Source organism: Varroa destructor, unplaced genomic scaffold, assembly GCF_002443255.2.
Source record: "Varroa destructor unplaced genomic scaffold, Vdes_3.0 BEIS01000004.1, whole genome shotgun sequence".
In the NCBI taxonomy this organism is placed as follows: Eukaryota; Metazoa; Arthropoda; class Arachnida; order Mesostigmata; family Varroidae; genus Varroa; species Varroa destructor.
In genome coordinates, this window is record NW_019211457.1 from 38,111,921 (window position 1) to 38,132,438 (window position 20,518).

The 20,518-nt window shown below is 42.0% G+C and overlaps 1 protein-coding gene and 1 long non-coding RNA gene across 29 annotated transcripts in view; one reads left to right on the top strand and one right to left on the bottom strand.

The window, feature by feature from the left end:
* Positions 1-20,518, top strand: part of LOC111250361 (uncharacterized) — a 243,429-nt gene that overhangs the window by 166,810 nt on the left and 56,101 nt on the right. The gene's annotated exons all lie outside the window — the stretch shown is intronic.
* The window catches only part of LOC111250362 (uncharacterized), a 97,971-nt gene that overhangs the window by 26,134 nt on the left and 51,319 nt on the right, over positions 1-20,518 (bottom strand). For 9 of the 23 annotated variants that reach the window (XR_015327537.1, XR_015327528.1, XR_015327527.1 and 6 more), the window contains exons 1-2: positions 18,051-20,512; positions 15,367-17,465 (exon numbers count right to left, since the gene is read on the bottom strand). This is a non-coding gene — a long non-coding RNA (uncharacterized LOC111250362). Of the gene's footprint in view, positions 1-15,366; positions 17,466-18,050; positions 20,513-20,518 lie in introns of those variants that run through there. The other 14 variants (XR_015327546.1, XR_015327540.1, XR_015327533.1 and 11 more) reach the window with 6 other exon arrangements.

The window sequence follows — 20,518 nt, forward strand, 5'->3', positions numbered from 1 at the left end:
GACCGTTGTTGTATCATCGATTTTTCTCATCGATTTTCAAGTTCTGTTCCGTTTGCACATATCTAGAAAGCACTTATAAAACCGATACCGAAAAATTCTTGGTTATATTTAGCTTGTTTTAGGGGTGCATATTTCCTATTCTACCTAGTATTATGTTCGGAGCTTTTCTGCAAGCCGTATTAAAGATTTTGGGACACGAGCATGACTGCAATCAGCTCCCAACCTGTATGTACCCTATCTATACGCCACAGAAAATGTTTACTATGTGTTTAGTTTATAGCAACAACCAGTACAATAAAGAAGCACCTTGTTTACCCATTGTGCTAGCAGTCGTAGCTACGATTGATTAGGCAGACGCTTACCACTGTCGTCGCTTCGCCGCCCTTGCGTATGTAACCGGAGACGGCAACATTACGTATATAATAATAGATAGATAGCCGATTCTGACTTTTCTGTCCTGTAGCATCTTTTGTAACGTAATTTCGAGGTATTATTCGTTGTTACATGCTGCCAGTCGAAACGCACCGTTGCGTAGCGAAATCAGAGGAATAATCAATTTAAGTTCGACTGTAGCTAGGGAAATAACCCCAATGATCAACCGCGACTATGCAGGTGTTATGTTATTGCAGACGAAAATTCTACTTGCGATAACCAGAAGCAGCTTGGACAATCAATCGGTTTTATATTTGACAGGACCCCATTTCCTTCAGTGATCGCGCTCTGCAATCGCGAAACGTTCGGAAAGAAGAAGACAGATTGTGGGGGAGGAATGGGTAGAGCTCTAAAAGTGATTCATCAGTACGGGGCCCTTAAGAAGGTCCTGATCGTTCGAAGGAACAGGCAATGCAAATTGAAAAGCACTCTAGCAAAGAATAACAACAGATTGATGTACAAAGCTATGACTAATATCCCAAGACACTTAGACTCATTATGGTTGAACAGTTATTCGCTACAAACCGTGTCAATAACACCAGCGTCATCTTAAATAATGATTACACAGATTGTGTCTCAGGTAAAAACGAACCTGATACCTAGGTTCGAACGGAAAAAAGGTCCTAGCTGTCATCAAACTACAGTATCTCCTACTTGAAACTGCATTCTCTCGTTAACTTAGACAAGCGATTCAAAGCTTTTCCAATTCTGGAAATTTGGCTCTTTTATAGACGCCCACATTTTCGCATCTCCTAAGACTAAACACTATGTTACTTAATGTTTGCTACTGTTATCCGCGAATATTTGTAAGCTGTTGTCTTTGAATACCTAGCTGGGATAGTGTTGTGCATTGCTGACGTTCCTCACTGTTGTCGCACCCCGTTAACATTATAAACTTTGTTACTACTGACGGACGTGCTTGGTGCTTGCCGTATTTCCGACACTCATTCTGTAGTGCCCCCTGCGCTTCCCGTTGGCTATGGCGCGAGGTTTTCTTATGGGTCACTTCACAGTTTGGCATTACGGCTCCTAGCTACTGTTAATGCCGTTTTTATTACTCAACAATAGTCACCACGACTACAATTGCAACTTCTTTGTCTTATCCGACAACTGTTAGATTGATGCTCTATCTTAGTCTGCATAAGTAGCACGTATCGGTTTTGTGCGTCCGCCAGATTTGGCTTGGTCGTCTGCCACTCTCCGTATCGTCATGTGCGTAAATACACTCTAGTAGGGTGAAGTAGTGCGTTTCCATCCCATTGTCTGCTTCACGCTTGCTCGCTGTCATCGTCTAATAGTTGAAATTAGCGATATTTGTTCACTCCGAGTAAGGCCAAAACGGACAGGTAAGATTCGCACACGAGCGTGTCTGCTATGTTCATGTATACATACATCAGACATACGACGATAATGTAATGACCTGCAGACATCTGTCAGGTTGCCCGTTGTCTGAAGAATTCCACTGTTGCTGCTGGAACACGCAATAGAAATACGTGAATATATTTGAACATGATATAGTAAAGGTCGGTGAAGGGAATGTCGAGGACTACGACCCAGGCGATGAGAACAACTCTTTCATGTGTGGCCCGGACCAAGTGAGACCTGGGTTGTACGAACTGTGTGATGAAGCACCTAGCGAACGCAGAGACTCGCAGAGGCGTAATGATTTACTTTCGCATGGATGTTGCATAACGCTTTTCGTATAGAGAATCTTGGTATATTTCGGCCATATAACTAAATCAGTGATGGACTATAAATGCTTCTTTTTGCCTATATATATATATATATATATATAATCTGGAGTTGAAGCTTTTTTAGATTGCATTTTCGAGAGGAATGGTTCAGGCTTAATAAAAGTCCTCATTTGGCGATTTATAATCTCGTCATTTCTGCCTCCAACTGAGAGTTTATGGAGCAGTCATTGATTGCTACTATGGTGATTATATATAACCGGCAGTAAAGTACGTTATATACAGAATTTAGTATAAATTTCATTGCAAGACTTCCCGGTTGCGCGAATAGAAAAGTTCTAGAACTTGATAGTTATCTACAAGTGTAAAAACAACTCGCCAAGTAAGCTCAATATTCATAGGGTGACTCGAACATCGTTTACATTTCTAATAGGTATCATTAATTTTCATTATTTTTACAACCTCATCCATTCCATAATTTTTAAAAATTGAAACATTTTCATGAGGTATACTTATTATTAGCCGGCCTGCGAAAACAGGCCAAAGTCACCGTATATTCCTTTTTCCACCCACGCCATGTATTGGTTTACCAAAGCGATTTGGGAGATTCGGCGGAGGCCATCTGTAGCCACGACATGGCCGCATCATCCTTAAAAGTAATTACAGGTATATGAAGTGTCGTATACTTAGAAAAAACCTCAGAAGATGGGACGACCGCTCGTTTGTGACGACATTGTTGTTGTTCTCGGCGATTCAACCGCCATCGATTGTCCCTATACTCATCATATAGGCATAATCGGTGGAAACAATCTCATTCCACTGTAACGTTATATTCCCCTATATTATGCCTTCCTAGCAAGATTGGTTAGAAGAATTTGGTAGTGGAGTGGAATCGCAACTATCTTTGCTTATAGATCTGATATAATTTGAGTAGCATTCCTTTTTCTTTAGCCTTGCGCCTGACTCAAAACGATCAGAGTGTAGCGCTCGGACGTACGGTATCGGCAGCGACACGTCTTCCCTCAGGCTTTCGTCAGTATGTACACAGACTAAATCAGTTACAACCAACGGTCTACTTGTGTTGTTACTGTACCAGTTGGCATAACTTTCCTTCTATTAAGATACCGTTCAGGTAGTTACTTTTCCGTCGCACCTGCGGCCTTTAATTCTAAATAAATATACTCAAGGACGTGATCATTTTTAATGAACTTTGAAGCATACATAAGTATAATTGGTCTGTACTTGATGGCTACAGAAAAATTTGAGTGGACTGGCTAGTTTCCATTTTCCGTAAAGAATTTTCGACCTCTTCCTTTGCTTCTTTTAACAAAAACACCTAATATTGATACTGGCTGCCTCAAGTCAGCCAGCGACGCTAAACGTGCTAACGACCGTTTAAATTCATGGTCATCAATTTCGATAATTACTAAGGCTTTGACAACTAGTTTCATTGATAATAATTATCGTTCCCGATTTAATCAGGTTTCTCATTCGTCGTGTCCCCATATTAGCGTGACCCCAGGAAAAATCCAGAAATGAAGCTATCATTTGAGGTAGCCACTCGCTAGAATCAAGCTAATAAACAACAAGTTCTCATATCGTCTACATGCACCCACCAGACGCCACCTATGTGTCACCACGCATCGACCCTATGCAGCGTGACTGTTGTCTATTCAAAACGGTGCTTGATCGCTGGTGCTGCATGAAGATAATTGGTTGTCCATTCGCTTTACGATTATAGGACACTTTGACCATTCTTCCCTGGGCGAACCTGAGCAAAGCTGACTGTTTTGTGGGCATTTTTCTTCGAGAAGCGATTTAGCACAGAGGCCTTTGCTGGCTGTAACGTTTAGCGATAGTCATAGTAGAAATAGCTATTTTCACTTAGATTTCTGATATTATCGTATTTCATGTCTGGGTCGCCCCCAGAAGATGAGTGTCGTCTCCTGGTCATCTTGGCAATAATACAAAGTGTTGCTACATTTAGTAGTTAAGTTGTAGTTCTATTTTGCTGTAGCTATTATAGTTATCTAGCGGTACGGTTTCGAAATTTTGTCTGTCAGACCATATTTTTACTTAGTTGGTGGCGAGTGGTAACTACCTTTCTGTTGGGCTGACTGTGTGGCACAATTTTTTCTTGCCTTTTGTTCTGTGCTGCAGTGAGTGTCAAGACAAACCTAGCTATTCCAGGTAGGCGGTAAAGAGAGTCTGTCGCACCGATAGGACGCGCTAGACAAACCATTGCAGCCAGTAATAGTACCCTGTCACAGCTAACGTCTGTTCTATGGCTGAGTCTAGTAAAGTGCCTCCTGCAAAGACGAAAAGGGAATCAGGACGAGTAGCGTAGGACAGACAATCACTTACACGACAAGAGGCCTAGCCGCAATCGCAACCAGCAGTAGCCACCATGGTTCAAAAACTGCCACTACTGTCAGTAGTAGTAGTAGTAGTAGTAGTAGTACCATCAGCACTACGCCTGCTACTAGTACTGCTTATCACAGTAAAAATAGCAACGGCGACATCAAGCGCCGCCGCCGCTGAAGTTAGCTTAAAATAAACTTCCGACAGGATAGCCCTACTTTCTCACTGCGCTTTCTTTAGCTGAACCTGCGATCGTAGCCAAAGACATCGTAACTGCTTAAATTATAATCTGCTTGTTTCATTTTGGCTCCTTGCTGAGCTGCAGTTAATTCCGACGCCGTTCTTCCATAGTAGAGTTGCTCAGTGGCAGTCCGCCTTCTCCAGCGGAGAAGCTGGCACTCGTTAAAGTTGTTTGTCTGTCCGTTTGCTTGGTTTTCTAGATAGCGCGTACGTTGTAACTGTGCACGGGTGCTCTGCTGCGTGTTCCACTCGTAGCACCTGCAGCAGTAGCAGTTCTTCGCTACGACCATTTACTTACCTTTTGAGCGAACGCTCGCTCAGCTACACACTCACACACACACACAAATATACCGATTCCTATCCGAACCTCGCGTTTCATCTTTTTCCCTTGCGCCGTGCTGTCGTCGTATCGGATAATGTGTCACCCTCGCATCGCGTCCAGTGAGCATTTTCAGCAGCTGGTGCTGTTCACGATGGACGAAAAGGCGACAACAGACATCACAGAAAGGACTCTGGCGACGACCTACTCAGCGTTGCCAGCCAGCTCATTGCTTTTAACTGGCTCGTTATTAGAAGCAGCCAGCTGCTTCTCGCGCTCTGCGCTCTTCATTAACACTGCGCGATGGATAGACCATGGTGCGGTGGCCGTCTGAGATCAGCCGGGCGTTCGAACAGCGCAATCCGTACCAGTGATACTAATGAACTATAATAACAGCAATAGAGTGTAACAGTAAAATTGCAGTCAGGCCGTGGCCGTGACGGCGACCTGCGCAGCAATTTCGGCATTATTATGATTATATATATATATATATAGTGCTAGTAAACGGCAACAAAAACTGCCCTTTTTCCCGCTGAGCCGAATGGGAGCTTAGCGACGACTGTCCAACTGAAACGGAAAGAAAACGAGAAAAAACACTTTTTTACGCCATAGCTGAAATGGCTGTTTATCGATTGGAGACTGACATACAGACGCGATGCGATATGAAGGCAACGGAAAGTACGTGTCACCCAAATGCTTTGTGACTGAGAAGTTATGTAGATGTGCGTGCGCGCGTAAATTTAAAAGCAGAGCGACGCTGACCAAACGTTGCGAAGCTACAAAGGAACTTGCTTGAATTAGTTTTATAATATATAGATAGCTATCGACGTGTTACTGTTGTACGATGGCAGCAATAACCATGGCTAAAGTAATAGGTTCTTTTTCAAAGAGAAATAGAAAAACGTCCATAGTAGCGGTACCTCGATCGGCGCCACCGCTATATATCTCTGTGTAGCAACAAAATAGTTGACACATATTCGTACCTGCGCGACGGTGGTTGGCTATCAGTAAGTTGCCATTAAGTGTTTCAAGTTTTGGCCATCTATGTGTCGGACAGATCTATTATTGTAGCAGGTTATTGTTAGCTGGCGTAAAACTAAGTTATTATTATATAAGTGGGCCGTCTGCTTTATAGAACCTCAATTCAAAACGTATTTTATTAAAAGACATCGGGCAACTAGGTCGATGGAGCTGCTTTTGTTCATATCATTTTGGTCAATTTTCGTTCCTTTAAGAATTTACAAAGTATCTTTTTGCAGATGTGCGCCATGCACACATTAACTGATACTATTAGCTGGTGGCAGGTTCTAGGGGGGGGGGGGGGGCAGCATACATCAGTCCGTGAGGGCCTGGCTAATAAACCCCACAACATTGACACCGAAACGGATAATGATAACACAACGAGTTGCACTTTGTTGAGTACGTGTATGCCGTTGAACTGGTATGTTTCATATGGTCAGACGGGGGACGGAGTCCTGCAAACCACTTGGATTATAGTGGCGGTGTTACTAGTCGAAGCAGCGGACCAGGCAGGATCTATTCTTTCCTTATATTTAGACATTATTCAGTCCTTCTCTTATGCTCATATATTTGCCTGGGTGTCGGTTATCCGTATTTGAGCTCTACCAGGCTGATTTGTTTTCTTACCGACCGGATCTAGCTGTTACACTAGACAAATCCTTTGACGTTTCTAGCGCATACACAGAATGCCATGGTATATTGCTTTCAGCAACACCGGAGAAAGAATAAGCCAGCGGTCGACCATTGTCAAGCTGTCGATGGACTGCCGAGCTCTAGAAGAGCGTACGCTCATAATGACAGTGACGATGACCCTAACGGGGTCTACCCTTTCGTAAAACGCCCAGTGTTGCTGCACGCCTACAACAATCTTGGCTGCGACCAATAGGCGCTTCGAGGTCTCCATCGATTACCAGCATTGCTCCGTTCGTTGTCCATGTTTAATATTTGGCCGATTGGCCGTCGTTGGCAGCAGATTGGACACGCTGTGGTTCTACATAAACGCTTTCTGGGTAGTCGCAAGCGTCTAGTTCGCAATACATCCGCCTTCGTGTAACCGATCACAGTGATGTTGTTATATATATATAATAGCAATTATCCACGAGTTGCGAATCGAAAGGTAACTACACCTGTAACGCTGGCCAACATCGACTCGAACGATAGATGTGGTACATGAGCAGCACGTAGACAGAATTTCGCCTGGCAGTTTTTAAAGAAATGCTAAGGGCTAAATTCTGTCTGCAAGCTGACGCGCGTACAGCTGTTAATTTTCCCCTGCTGCTGGTTCTACTACTGATTGCCGAAATGCCAATTCGCCGGCCTGCTGTGATTTCTCCGGTGCCATTTTTAATCATAAATTGCGGCACACAATGTAAACTACCTATCTAGAGAAAAATATATACATTCACATATTTCCGAGAGAGAGAGAGAGAGAGAGAGAGAGAGAGAGAGAGAGTAAAAATAATGCAAATGTAAACAAGACAAGAGGCGCTATCACTTTTGATGGTGATGATTCGACTGGCGGGTTGTGCGGTGCCTATCTCCATCACGGGGTGTCATTGGCAGTGGCAACGATGTACTGTGGGGTTAATTCGGCTTTCGACGCTGCGTGGCTGGCCTATCGCCGCCGTAGGACAGCAGAATTAACTGCCCGTTGGCGATGCACGATGCCTTGTAGCGGCGCGTCACCTCGAACAATATGAGGGCTGCTGATCGTTTGGCTGAGGCTTGTTCCATTCGCATCCTGCAGCACCAAAAAGCATAGAGGAGATGATTTTTTTCATCATGCTAGTCCTTAACATATGCAAATCGGCTGTCTGGATAAGATGCATCGTTGTCACTTGTACGACATAAGATAACAACCGTTGAGCCGACCACAATCTGGCGACGACTGGTCTGGCCACGGAATCAATTATCTCATTGTTAAGCATCGCTGCAAAATGATGTCCTTCGGCCGCGATAGCAAGGAGAAATGTTGCCCTGTAACAAATATACTACACGCATTGATTTAAATGGCGTATGTATGTGTGGGAGTACCCGATTTAATACCAGTATAAATGAGCATGGCTGTATCATCTCGGTTTTCGATTGAACCAGCGTACCTCACTAGTGCTAACGTGTCTGGAGCTATAGGAACCAACAGCCACAGTAGCACCATTCCTAAGAGAAATTTTATTGCTTAGCTTGCATTTCCATAGTGGCAATACAAGTCCTGCGGTACTACCGTGAACACAAGGTCCTTCTGTGGACGAGCGTTAGAACGAAAATGGATTATTAGGCCGTCCATGGGTCCCCTTTGAAATCTCGTTAGAGTAAAACTTTGTTGCACACAACACAGTATCGTACTTCATTATTAAACAGTGTCGCCAGCGTATTTTTGACCCTTGCCATGGTCACGGCAGCTTTTGGGGCAAAATTTTAACTGAAGCCGCGTCTAACCCCCGATGCTCGTGTTATGGGTTTAAGAAGGTGCTGTCTCTGCTAGTTAACGAAATTGTCGCATGGCCATTCAGCAGGTTAGTGCTAGACATTATAGAACGCGACATTTGGTCAATATGTTGGTAACGTATTTACCAACGTAGAGACCAAATGAGTTAAACCTGAGAACACGTGAAACTTTTCAAATTTCAAGTCGCGCGTAGTCATCTGCCGCAGCGACCTTGACCGTGAAGCTGGAAACTTAGAACCCATATTATCACGAATTAAACTACGAACGAATTCACTAAATTATATAACAGCGACTAAAATAACAGCGACCAATTTTGTCTTGCAACTTAGTAAATTGCTTTACGGTGCATCAAATTAGTGTCTAAATATTGAAATTGTAGGCCTCTGACTCTGAAAAAATTGCTTTTCTATGGCAATGTCAAGTTGTGATTGATGTGCTAAGTGTCAACTTTGCGATGTGTTGGCTAAGAGACCCGTGGCCTGTTTAATGTGCACTTAACCAGTGTCGGGACAATTACCGATATAAGTTATCGACTTCGGAGATAATTAGAAATTTTGAAATGTTACCAGGTCTTATAAACTGTCGTGTGTCACAAGTACAAGCTCTGACTGGTATTACTGTTATTAGGAGATTGTAGTACCTCGAAACTTAAGGCGTCGTCAGCGTAGTTTTCGGGTTAATTCGTTGGTTCGGGTCACTCTGTTTTTATCTAAACACTGTAACTTTTGTACGAAAAATCACCCTCACCCATTATCTATGTTGGCATTATTATTATCATCATCGTCATCTTCTAGTTGCGATCATATGATAGATGTTGTCCGAATGTTATCGTTTTGAAGTCCTTATTCGAGCTTCACAAAAGTCTTCTTCACCTCACTTTCGCTACCATTTCTATCTTCCGTTTCCCGTTTTCGCTGCCGTCGTACGTCAATTTTAAAGAACAATAGTAAAAGCCTCTGTATTTGGACGACCGATAATAGGAATAGTTGTGGTTGACATCTAACACGTACGATGCAATTTAATAATGCCGAGGGCCGAGTCTCTGTGACTTTTTATGCTTCGTCCTGTGTGTATGAGTGTACTGAACGCGCCCCCAAGAGATATCTACTTCTTATCCATAATGTGATGAATGTTGGGTCTGGTAGGGGCACTTTAGGTATTCTCATTGTTGCTCCCCTCAATTAGACAAAATACCCAAGCAAAGGTAGAGTCATTTGCGTTCCTTAAGAGTAAACCTAACAGCAGATATTGGAGCAATTTAGCAGTACCGCATTGACCGGTACTAACAAACAGGCGAAGACAAAAACACTTGGAGCACTTCTCTTCCGCAGCTTGCTGTTTAATGTTATGACGTTTAATATAACTGCTTAGCTGTGAATAGGGATAATTAGACACATACCACGACGCAAATTTAGTTTATAAACAGCGTTTATCATTATTGATATCTATAATGATCTAGTATATCATCTATAATAAGGACTTTCGAAAATGATATATCGTTATTGTGTCGATGTTTCGTCACGAGTCATCCTATGGATCCGCGCGCGTTGTGTCTTCGGGGGTAACTTAATTGCAGTTGAACCAAACGCAGCTATCGAACTAGCAATAAAAGAAAAGCTATAGTAATAATGCTTTCTCTGCAAATACACACACGTTGTTCTGCTGTTTGCTCCGGGTTTATAATGTTTCGAAGTTGTACATGCTAACATTGCCAGTGATTCAATCAAAGCAACATTCGCCACCGTGTACATACATGTACAGCTTTGACTCTCTTCACTGAAATCGGTCGGATGTGATTCAAAACGGCCAGTTAACCCATATATCAACGATTCGTATCTTATTATAACACCGTAATGACAACCTGTATAGGGGTATCGGACGATTTTCAGGTTGCAAAGTTCTTATATTTACATGTACGACTATACATGAATAGTATCCAATGTTAGCAACACCACAAACAACGATGTTGCCATCTAAATTGTAGCTTGCCTGCTGTTCTCTCAAAAAATCATTTCTTTTTCCCTTGTTCCTTCACTCTGCCACTGAATGCGACGATGGTTGAGGTCGCCGCGACCAATAGCTACAACTATGGTCCATCTCACGAGTCGTTATACAGTCCACTCTCGTTCATTGGTCGAGTTAGAGACAAAGAGGGCAGCGCAATCTGTGTTACTCTAATCATCAACCTTTTCTATTCAGGCATAGTCAAAATTTGACGTCCAAACAGTGCGCTTGCGTTTACCACATATTGTATATTGTACGTCTATGTATAGCCAGAACTGATTGATAACTGCGAAAATCGACCCCCGTAGGGAGCTGTGTCTTCGTCCACCACTCAGCACGCGGCTGCACACTACGCATAACCCCAGCGATTCTTCCCCCTTTTTCCTTACATACATACATTCATATATACAGACACACTACTACAATATATATACAGAAGGCAGAGACATCTACAACCGCATTGAATAGCCTTTGGTGATCGTGTAGTAACTCAGCTTGCCGATCGCATTGATTTGCCGGCGTCTTTTGACTGCTGTGGTCGCTTTGCAAATGAATTTTTTTGCAAAATGAGACGAAACACCCAAGTCGCGCCGGGATCATCCGTAGTCTTGACGTCGTTGACAATTTTCAAGGGTCATATGAAAGCGCGAAACGCATAAGCTCGGACTAGAAATGCTCAACGTTGAATAACTATTGATTGGCTAAATTTTCCGCGATGATCACATGAAAAAATCTAAGTCACCCATAATCATATTTACTATAGGCCACTAACGCTGACATCAGCTTCAAAGATAACGTTGCCTGATGTCCTTTTCTAGGTGAATCGAACGGACAATACCTGTCTGGTAATAAGATTATTGGGATGCTGTGGCGAGACATTGTATCATGTAACGAAGTCTCTGAAGTAAGAAAATCTCTGAATGTTCACCCTCTGATCTGTTATGATTTGAGAGATTATTATGTCCTGTTGTCATCGTCGTTTTCGTAACCATAGGAGAAGTGTTTTCGTTCGACTAACATGTCATTAGGTAGGACCAGCCTTCATTTCTCAGGTGGCAGGCTAGTATTGGACCTACACTATCAGTGGACACTTCCGATGGCTAGGCGAAAATTCCCATAAAGCATCTATTGTGATCACACTCGTTCGAATGTTAGAAAGAGCAGATTTCGTGGTCGACAACAATCGCCGACAACTGAAGACAGACCGCAGTAATACTGTTGGTCGTTTGCTGTCATTTTGTTAGTTTGTAATGCTCGTTCATTATATGTTTGGCCCTTTTCTTTTTTTTAGTTTTTTTTTTGTTGACTGCTGATTGAATTGTCCGATGTCGTGCCCGATGACGGTCTGCTGTTGTTTTGAATTACTGCATGAATTATAGTGGCGTTAGAGGAGACTTATCGAGGTCTTTCAGACAACGGCATCCTTTGTTTCCCAACAATTGGAAATTGTTACTATCAAAGCCGAAGATAGGGCGATTGTAGAGCTGATTTGGTCTGGTTCGTTTGACATAGGGTAAGTTAGATATAGCATCACCTTTATGGCAGAACATGATGTCGTCGATATATGGCTGGTTATTTCAATACCGTCCATGGAGAACGAACAACGATCAGCCATGATTGTAACGAGGTAGAAAAAATACGCGTTTTAAGAACGCAAACGCATGGCCCAGGCTCGTCCGCTTTTATTTTCCATGAGACAGAAACAATCCAATCTATTGTGAATTTATTCTATGTAGCTGTCGGCCAATGTATGCGAATCAAGAATCAATGTATACCACGTAGAGAAGCGGGTGGATTACCTAAAACACATAAATCAGCTTAATTACGGTCGAAACAACTATGTCTGTAAATAGTGTATTTTAATCATTTCAGAAAGTGGATGGATAGATTCCAACCCATCCATCCATTGACTTCCAATTAGTTAGAGATAGACATTTGTTAAAGCACTTTCTTTTTCGATAGGAAAATGTTACTGCCTAATAATTGTAGCATGAGGCAAGTCGCATTGTGTTGTTGTTTATGACGACAATGGTGGTGGTATGGATCTCCAGTATCCGCTTCTTGTCATTATGACCCTATCTCTGATATACCGTTCTTCTTCCCTTTGACTCAGTCATGAGACGATAGCAATGGCTTACAATATATTCATCCATTGTTGAAGGTCGTGCCTTCGGATCATCAATTTTTTCGCCCCGGCGTAACAGTCTCCAACATCGAACACTTGAGTACACTTCAATCCGTTGTCAACAAAATCAAATAGCATTTCTCCATCCGAGCAAGTCTATCTTTCTCTAGCAATAGTAGACAGCAAGGACAGCAGCGGCCACAATCACCGCAACGTGCGTTGCTTGCCTGTCTGCCTCAAATTAATCAATGTAGCAAAATAGGACCGTCTGTCCTGTTGCTACTCGCCTACTCAGCATTAGCGCCTACACCGCTGCGGCTGCTACAACAAGCAACTTGTCTGTTGGCTATCCATCATTCCATCTTTAATTTTGGCGCCGCTCGGCATTGCATCGCGTGTCATTAATGGCATCAGCATCATCGGTGGCAACAACAAACGAAGCTTCGTTTGATACTCCACTTTTAATGCTGCTTCTGCTGCTGCGGCTGCTGCTAGCAGTGCCGCGGAAACTGTCGGTCAGGGCTGATGCATGGCTTCGGTGTGAGCTCAATGGTGACATAGTGGGGTTTTTCGCGACCGGAAAACGAGCCAATACCAAAGTTGATGTGGCTCAGATCGCTCTAGCTGTGTCATATGTTATTATCGATTCCGCAGACGGTCTTGCTTTTCTTATTTTTCTGTTTCGTCCATTTCTTCTAGCCATTGAAGATTTGACGTGACTAGGATCGCGCGATGATTCATGGCCGCCATCTTAGCATTACTTGCTGTTACGGTGTTTCCGATGGCGAATTATAGTGACGAGTGGTAATGATAATTCTGATGCTAAGGCTCGTATGTGTGATATTCATGCCACTGATGATGTGTTAGCGTGATTTTACGCGCGCAGGATGAAATGCTCCACGTATTAACGGTAACGGCAGAGGACGATCGCCATGTTTCCGCTGCTTCACCCACTCACTATTTTTTTTTTTCTTTACCATTGTCGTATTGCATTGCCTACGTCTTTCATTCTTTTTCCGAACATAGCCACATTAGGGCGATTCGATAGTTAGGCTGACTGAATTAGACATACGAGCATACAACGGAAGGTCAACGAAACATTTTCTTGTCGACTCAGAACGCAAAAAGAAGCCTGTTTGATATTAAAGATAGGGAATATTCAGTCAGTAGGATCACTGATATCGGACCACAGGTGAACTTCATCGCCGTTAGCGGCAGGAGGGTGTTCTGAGTGCATACGATAGAACGCAATCATCGACGATCAGAGAACTGCAGCGGCTGGTACGCTCATTACTGTCGACGCTTGTCTCATAGGGTTATTGGAGGCATCGGATGTCGAAAGCGGCCATCAAATATTGATTTTTAGTTGTTATTGTAAAAGCGCTGTGGAGAACATTTAGGCCCTTTGTTCCCTTTCATCCCACGTTCCAGAGGTCCTAATACCTCTCGTGTGCCCATTCATCTGTGGGCACTGTAACTGTTATTCGTGATAATAACAGTCGATGCTTGTGTACTGCACAAGTAGAGCAAGAAAGTAACAAAGTACGTACATTGGCGTTTTTCTCATCACATGTACAAACACACACAGACAGACAAACAAACAAACAGTAGACAGTGTACATCGAACGATACATTTTGTCGATAGTCACTATTCTAATTTAATAGTAACTAGAATGCTATTAGCATCTAATCATCATCGTAGAACACTTCCTTCGATTTTGTTAATATATTAACTGTGTGGAGAGACTCTCGTAGATATAAAGTAAGGACCAGAAAACAATAAACAAATTAATAAATAAAAAGAACGAAATCAAATGAAAAACATTTGCGCTAAATACTGCATTTTTTTTTTTATGTAAACACATAGTGTATATAATGATTGGACTGGAAAACGTAAATGACAGCCGAATTAATCTATGAGGCAACGATATCAAACGATGATACCGTTTAATTAATTAAAGATAGTATTTAAATTAAAATAATTTACTATTTAAGAATACGTTGCCACTGGCAAGTCCCATTGAGACCAAATTTGGTCGGGTGGTTGATTTGACAGTTATCGAGTAATTGACTATTTAACCAGGCTGTATATTTGTATTTTTTATTCAGCTTTTTATCTTGTTAACGTTGTATAAATAACTTAGTCTCTTCACCAAGAAAAAGCGTCACCTTGCCTACTCATATCTTTAAACTGTCCTTACGCATTTTCAGAGTCGTACAAATCGTAATCCTTGCAAGCAAAATGTACCTGCTGAGGATTGGCAAGCCCGTGTGATCATAGCTATTTACAGATACGTCTTCGTATAATACGAACATAAACAGATGTGCCAGATAGGGATGGCTTACATGGAATAACATATTAGTTAAAAACATATTATTTGACGAGTATGATCCTTAATACTGTTTCGGCACGTACGAACAATGCTCTTTGATACTTTTAGCTCATTTGTGGTTGTCGTTGATGCACTCCGTTAGAATATAAGCTGCTTATTTTATAAGGAATAGCCTGAGCGACTTCCACCTATAGTGCTGTAGCTTCCGTGAATGAAACACCGAATAAGTCAATTTAGTCATGAGTATGAAAATATATTTTTCGACTCTGTTACAGATTACTAGATTTCTATGTTTTTTTTTTTTTTTTTTTTTTTTTTTTTTTTTTATGGATAGTACTTCGTTCACTGGCAGAGTCAGTGATATAGAAGAAGAAGAAGAAGAAGAATAAACTAACCGTAGTTGTTGCTCTTAATAGTCGCCATTTTTAAATCTCCTCATGTGTTGAATAAAGTAGAATGAACGGTCCCTCTCGAGTGGTCTTTGCTATGCGCGCCTGTATCTATCTCGGATGACAAACGACCCTGTGTTCTATTCTATTCGTCGACGATTGGCTGTACTTCCTCTGCTTCTGTCGGTCCTAACAAAGATGCCGCGGCCAATCTAAGCTTCTTGTTTTCCCTGCAACAAAAGGGTCCACTCTCACACTGTTTCGTTCTCCGTGAAGTCGAAGAAACGTACACCGAAGCCCCTCGCGCATTTAACAGGCCTTCCTTGAATTTACCTAAAGCACACACCGTAACCGTTTATTAATTTTCTTTCCGAATGGACTTTACATGAACGGCACCGGGGGAAATAGAGTTCATTGTAGCACATTCAAATTGTTGTTTTTCTTACTACTACTACTACTACTACTATAATGAAATGTTGCGGATTGTCACACGCGCATAGGTAATTAACGCCGGAAGCACACTGGGTAGGAAAGGAAACATTGTTGTTGTTGTTGTTGTGCTGAGCAGTTTATCTTATAAATCGCAGGGCTAGAAATATTAAAGGCTACAACTGAGACGCAAGTCTGAGGCACAGTAAAAGAATTTTAAATGGGGATCCGGATGAAACGTTGGGTCAGTATTACACAAATACACATTTGCGAACCATTAAAACAGGACCACATGCAGTCAGGTGGTTATTTTTTTATCGTAAAACTACTATTTTTTCGAAATAGTCTCTCGTCCAATATCTATTCATCATATTATTACTGTATGTATGAATTCGCTTTAGGGTTTGTTGTTGTTGTTGTTCATTTTATTTTTTATTTACGCGTTCCTGAGGAGAGAACCTGACGAAAAAGCATTACCTTTTTTTTTTTCTTTCCAAATTTTAAGTTAAGAGAGCTTGTTTAAAGTTAAACTTTGTCACTCAATATCTACGCCACATTCTCGGTCGCGTGGTTGCATAGAAGCAAATTTTTGCTAATCTTGCCGTAGTAGAACGATGCTTATATATATGTGTAGTTTTTGAAGTTAATAATAGGTCTAATTCAGTATTAAAGCTATAAAAAATATTCGAACAAGCGGATGGATTTTCAGCCTAAACGGCTGATACAGTATTGATAATATGGATCGTACAGGTATACGCTGGTTTCAGGCGATAGCGGGCGAAAGACTCGTTGGCCGAAACTTTCGACTCTGAGAAAAAAAAATTAATCAAATTTTTACATTCGTCGCCCGGGTAGGTAACGAGAAAGCAGCGTACCAACAGCGGACATTTAGATAGCGCTTGTAAGCAAACTCTTTTTGCGTTCTGGGAAAAGGAACTTCGACAACGCAACCGACGTAAGGGTCAGTGTGGCACAAGCGTAATGGGCTTTAGCGCTAATATACAGCCAGTATATAATGAATGACAAAGGATAAGGGCACTTAACGAGCTAATAAAGATATTGTAGGAGCATGACGACCGAAAAAAGATCATTGAACTACAAAATTTTCTTTTATAGTAAAAATTCGATAAAATTGTACGCATCGACATCAAGAAATAAACACACGGCGCGCAAAGGAAGAATTATATATTCTGCGTCGTGCGGCCATTGTTGAGTTAGCATTGGAAATTCGTTCACCAATATGATTAACTTAAATAGTCACTACTAGGACCATGAGCGAACCTTAGTAAAACCCTGTCTTACATTATGACTTGCTAAACGACAGAGTTCGACTGGAAGAGTTTATACGAGTGTTCGATTCCGATTAAATTAATCAAACGTTGTATGTCTTTTTCATCATATTCGATTTCTGGGACGTACTGTGCTATCGATGGTACGCATAGGGCCTCTAATGGTGTCGCGTTCCCTAATAGCTGGCATGAATAGATTTGAAATACGTTCGACATTTATCGATGTTAAATCGCTATCAGATAACAAGCCAATAGGTATCCATTTCGTTAGAACTACTCATTTTGATCACGAGACTGTCGCCCCACTGCGACCATTGTGTCTTAGATCTTCACTTCCCGTCTCATCATTGTGTCTTCAGATCCCGCTTAAACGCCCACATCAATTACCTGTAACATTGAATCGCTAGGTAAATGTCCGACTTCGAGATATAGAAATCTACTGAAATACGGTAAAGATTAGAACTACTGGGGTTGATTGCATTTCTAGAATATAATAGAAACATAACTTGCTAGTAAATATACAGATAGGTCGTTGCTGTTGTTACTGCTGTTGCAAACTAGATAAGTGATATATAAAGTCAATTTCTCCTTCAGTTCAGAATGTATTGAAATTTAATTATTGATTTCCTTTCGCGAGTAATACATTTGCTATACGATTCCATGTCTACCTTCTTTCGTCTGGCGACCATTTACGGCCAGCAGCTGTTCAGGGAAAAATGTTTACCGGCAGATCTAAAATAACCGATAAAAATGCACCACCAATTATGTACGATACACGTATATAGTAAACAAGTCTTTTTTTTTTTTTTTTTTTTTTTTTTCGAACGAGCAATGGCCGCCGAGGTAACACTGTTTTTTGCCTGCGGTTGCAATTGCAGATTGTTAACCTGAGAAAAATGAAAAGATAGCGCACGATGCTGCTCGACACTTTAAGTTTAATAACAATAATAAGGTGTATAGAAAAATGAATACCCAACGCAACAGGTAGTCGTCGTTTAACGGTCGTTTTGGGCTTCGCCATTTCCTCTCCGGCATTCATTTTCATGCAGGCACAAGTTTGCACACGGATTATTCTTTCCTTGACGATGATATTGACCACTTCAGGAAAAAATCGTTGCCAGATGACCATACTACGAGTGCGGCTGTACATACTGCAATATATATATATATATATATGCTTTCTCATATTTGTGCTGTATATAATGCTTTAGATATAGCCAATTAATGATTGTCGCTTGTGGCTCAATGCTGAAAGCACATGTTATCGATTACTGGATTCGGCGGCACCTAAACGGTTTATGATTGGCAACTTTATAAGCTCGAATCATGTCCAATCCAAATATTGTTGGTTCTTATTCCGATTATTTCCGAAAACAGTGAGAATAATACTTGGTATCCATTGCATTTCGAAATTATGCTGAGTAGGCATAATAAGGAAGTACGAGATCTGTATCAAATAATATTCATCGGTATCGTATCAGTCAAAGAAGTATCCGATCATGCCTGTACACATCGCGCTAATGAGCTAGATTGGCAACGCTTAATCTATATTCTTTAACGGGGATCTGTCACGTCGGTTTATGCGTCACTAAAATCAGATCAAATCTATTGGATTAATCGCTCGCAATTCGCGTCGAGCACGACAAGCGCGCGTTCAAACGTATTGCGTGCTTCCTATATATATGTCTATAGCATTACACTGAGCACTTCTTAAAAATGAGAGCCTTCGTCATAGTCTAAACGATGCGAGTCGTTCACGACGATGCGATACAATCAATGCTGCTCGCTTCGCTTGTCGGTAATGGCTTATGACCTTCTCATAACAATGACAATGACGATCGAAACCTAAAGCAGGATGAACCAACCGATATCAAGGTATGACGATACGGGACAAACTATCAAAAAGGTCCTTCTTCTAGATTCTGGTTGTTACAGTCTTCGTAATTGTAACGTACACTATTTTGTATCGTTCTTTTGCCACCGGTACAACGACGACCTCGTTGTTACTTCTTTTACATAGTGATGTCGTAGTTGGTCAGCTTGCTTCTAGCGTTGCTAGGATTTCTGCCCGTGTACCCACTGTTATAGTCCTATGTGCGTACGCACGTATGCGTACATTTGCTCTCCGTGCCCGCAGATGAATTCCGCCATGGCAGTTAATATCTACGTGATGAAATCTGTCTCGGTAACTTGCCGACCGACAGATTAAGCATTAAGAAGAGTGACTAGCTCGCAAGCCCTTGGGCTAATCTTTTCCTTTCCGCAGCTGTCAGATAACTTCTTCTTCTATCTTTGCGTATTCTGTTTCGTTATATGTTGAAATGGTTTTTTCAGCACGGCTATACACTCTACACTCTTCCACAGAAGCCTTTTGCTCTTGTAACTTTGGTGGCACCACGAGGCGGGCACGTGCAGGAAGATGCTCTTTGATACGAACAATTGGTTGCTTTGTGGCAGGGTCCTATCGTATCACTGCGAGTATAACGCCTCCTTGAGCTTGATGATACATGCACTTACTGGCTATTGTTGCACGGAGAAATATCATGCATGTTAAGGTTAGGCGCAGACGAGGCTGCGGCAACTACACGCAAACGAGTGCGATGCATCGCTGCTCTGTCAGAAAAGACGCATAGCACTAATGTCAGCCGTTTACGTTTTTAACGACACGACGATTCTTCTATTGCCCCTGCAGCCCTGACTTACTTCTTCTGCAAAGTCGGTGCAATCCCATTTCAGATGTGTCGTATCATAATTGTAGTAAATTCCGCGGTCTCAAGTGCAAGTTTTTTTCCTCAATATTCGTTCAACGATTTCCTCGCCCCTCCGGCAATGCTTTTCGTACAGGAGATCAAGCCTCTACCGCCACTAACGGTTAAAAAGGTGCGCCTGCTGAATACCGGCCGCTACACCACATCACAGAACTGGACTGCATACCAGTTATAGAACTATGGGACACATGACATTACTTGGGCGGTAGTGATACTGTTTCGCGTACGTTTCGAAGTAAGCCGAAGGCTTCACCAAGGGCAATTGGCAATAGAAAAGGTTATTACTCTATAATAATAATAATAACAGCAGTCTGGCACACACACGCAGTTGCTCATTTGTGCACTGATTGGACTCACAGGCAAGCACAGGGAACGCGTGAACGGTTGATTCCATTCCATATCATCGACGTCTTCGTCGTCGCCGTCGCTGACGTTGGCTGTTATAAAGAACCTTACTTGGCTTCCTGTCGCTGCTCATGGTACTAATAGGACAGAGCACGTCGTCATTCGAAGCAAATACCCATCCGGATGCTTCCCAGCGTTTTCTGTACCAGCTAGCCAGCCTCACAAACAGCGTCTATTGCCCAACTTATATGACAATGCTTTCCAAATGCTGCTAAGTACAACTGCAACGTACGCATTTCACTGCTGCCGCAGCCTTCTACTGTTTAC